The sequence below is a fragment of the Coturnix japonica genome, chromosome 8 (assembly GCF_054131305.1).
Source record: "Coturnix japonica strain WE chromosome 8, WE-NBRP24, whole genome shotgun sequence".
NCBI classification, from domain to species: domain Eukaryota; kingdom Metazoa; phylum Chordata; class Aves; order Galliformes; family Phasianidae; genus Coturnix; species Coturnix japonica.
In genome coordinates, this window is record NC_140670.1 from 30010218 (window position 1) to 30013267 (window position 3050).

Consider the following 3050-nt stretch of genomic DNA (forward strand, 5'->3'; position numbering starts at 1 on the left):
CATCCCTAGGTGGGAAAATTTCAGATATGAAGCGTAACCTTGTTCACCTTATTTCCAGTTTCATTAATTAAATTGTTTAAGCATACCTAGCGAAACATATTTAACATCGCTTTAAAACTTAACCAAGGTAAAACCCACAACAGCTATGAAAAATGATCAAGGGTCATGTTGTAAATACAACTAATGTCAGCTGCAATTTTCCAGCACCATTTGCTCACTGTGAGAAACACGAAAGTATGATTTTGAAGGCACAGCCATTAAGGCAGAATACAAAACATTGGCTTAAGAAAGAAGAGAAAAATGGGAGTAAAAAAGGAAAGAAGAATAAAAAAAGAAGACAGAAAGAAAAGAAGAAAGCACTTTTTGGATGCTCCTGAGAATTGGCTGTTAATTGTAAAGGCTCTGTGTGAAAAATGTTGTTACTTGGGCTATGCTCTACAGGCTTTATAATCTGTTACACACTGTTGTCTAAACCCTCTATTTTACATCCACAGTGAGCTTGGAAAGGCCCTCAGTGGCCAGGTGTGTACAACTGTATGGGAACCATTGAGTCACGGCCTGATCCATTGATTGAACACCTGGGGAAAGGACCCAGTCAGCCCTGAGAGCACAGGTGAAGGCAATTCAGGTGTGGGACCAGAAGGGGTGGAACCTGGCTTCACCTTAGACCCCATTTAAGGTCTGACTGCCACTGGGGATGGATCTGTGGAGTTCTCTTTTCTTTGTGGTTCTTCCTCTAAGCCTTGGTCTTTTGATTCAGGTAGGTGCTTTTCCTTTTTTCTGGTGATTTTTTTTTCTACTCTAGTTTCTTTGTCATTGTGTTTCTTGTGTTACTATTCCGAAATTTTTTTTAATTATTATTTTTTTTTAATAATTTTTTTTCTCCTTGATTCTTACAAGAATTAATCTCAAAGCTAAACTTGATGCTAAGAAATGAGACTACTGGAGTGCCTTGTGGAGATGAGTTTCATCGCATTTGTGCAACCCCTGCAGTCTGTACTTCATGCTCTTCAACTCATACAAAGTGCCTGGTAAGAATATGGTTACTTGTTGGAAACCAGTCTATTGCCCTACTAGGTAAGGTCTCTGTTAAGGCTACTTGGTAGAGCTGCATTTTATTTCTGCTTGCAGCATCCAGTCCCATGATGATCAGGGTTCGTTCTCTTAACTAGAGCTATCTATTCTCTAGTTGTGAACACAACAAGAAAAAATATTTTATTTGCAAAGCAGTCTGTCTTCTGAAGTTCAGCAGCTTTCCTGAAATGAAGGCTATTGTTTCTACTTACCAAGAACAGTGAATTGTTTAATGTTAGGCTCTCATACTGCTATCAAACTATACACTATTCTTTTACTTTTAGCTTGCTCTCCAGACTAAAAGGTGGGTTTTGGCTGTACTTGTACAACGTCAGATAACCTTCATAAGGTGATTTCTCCTTAACTCTACCAGATGTTGCAGTGAGCTTCTGCATTTTTCCTGGTGGAAATACATGTTCTCATTCCACAAGAGATGTTAGCTTAGGCTGAATAAAGGTTAATTTAACTACTGCTGGGAGCTAGAGAGTTTAATCTTGTCTTCTTTTTGCCTAGAGTTTTCAGGTGGGTCAAAAACCAGGGGAGACTGGTTATCATGGCTGGTGACTGTGGTCCCAAATTTCCTGCGCTCTTCAGATCTGAAGAACTGACTGCACTGAAGTGAAATTCCAGACCTTCCGAGGTTCATCCATCACTTTTACTAAATTACCGCTTCATTCTCTTTTCTGCTAAGAATCTAATTTTTATAGCACTGTAGAGAATTTTTATAGCACTGTACTTTATCTTGTCACAGTATTTTTGTCATTATTTTCATCTCAGTGAACTTTCAGATGATACTAAATAGGCTCTGCCCACTTGTCTGTAGGGCACTGAGGGAGGTATATGTTTGCAAACATGAACTGCTTGCCCTCCCATCCTTTAGGTTAAGTCATGGCCTTCCTTTAGAGAAGTCATGACTTTTGTTTTTCTTGGGCAACACCTGGAGAGTTTGTCTGTATTTAGTCTTTCTTTTCACTGGTGAATAGGTGAAAAATACCTCAGATTGGTTATACTTTTTATCTGATACAGTAGTTCATGGGTTGTAAATGGAGGAAGGTTCCAGCTCTCTATGTCAGCACAGCTGATGCTTGGTGCGTTTCCTGCCATCCCTTAACCAAGTGTTTCCCCAACACAGCCAAGCTCCTGTTTGCTGTTTCTCTCTCTCTAGTAAAGTGTTTGCCCATCCAGGGAAGCAGAGGGAGAAAGGAGACATGCCAGTTTTTTTCTTGTCCAGTTTTATCTGCCTCCTCTGTTCTCACCTAATATCAGGCCCAGAAAGAAGGATAATTTTCTGAAATGAAATCAAATAAATGTGTGTGGGGGTCAGGGGTGGCAAATTTAGCTAAAGATTTTAGTTTTGCTAAATGTTCCTGCAGCCAAACTCATATATTTCATTCACCTGAATATACAGTACTGTGCAGAAAGCCTAGAGGCAGGAAAGTCATTTAGACTTCCAGAGCCATAAAAAATTTGTTCAATTAATGCACTCCTGCAGTAGGCAGCCAGATCATCACCTCTTATTACCTCTCCCCAACCCCCTCCATAGAGGGGGGCCGAATAGATTATGGCCCTGCAGCTCTTTACTCAGAGGGTAGTGCAGCCCAGAGAGTTGAGGTGCCCATGTCCAAGGATAGGCCCTGGGCAGCCTGAGCTGGTGGGAAGCAGCCAGCCCATGGCAGGGGTTGGTGCTAGATGATCTTTAAGGTCCTCCCAAGCCATTCTTTGACTCTATAATCACAAGGCTGTCCTGTTTTGCAGTGATGGGGTTCCCAGCAGGCAGCTCAGGCTGCTGCTACTGAGTTCCTTCCTCATTTGTCTCTACTTCTTACTTCTGCCTTTCAGATCTGGAAAACCAGAGGGGAAAATATTTAAACAAAGCCACCCTAACTCTGCAAGGCAGCAACAAAACAAAATGATATGTTTGATAACAGTGCCAAGCTCGGGAACAAGTCGTATGGATGTAGTCACATTTATAACAC

The 3050-nt window shown here is 41.2% G+C and overlaps 1 long non-coding RNA gene across 1 annotated transcript; it reads left to right on the forward strand.

Annotated features, from left to right (window-relative positions):
- The first annotated feature begins 904 nt into the window (after positions 1–904).
- On the forward strand, positions 905–3050 carry LOC107316232 (uncharacterized). The gene is made up of 3 exons (XR_001556245.3): positions 905–1031; positions 1588–1714; positions 2914–3050. It is a non-coding gene; the product is annotated as an uncharacterized LOC107316232 (long non-coding RNA).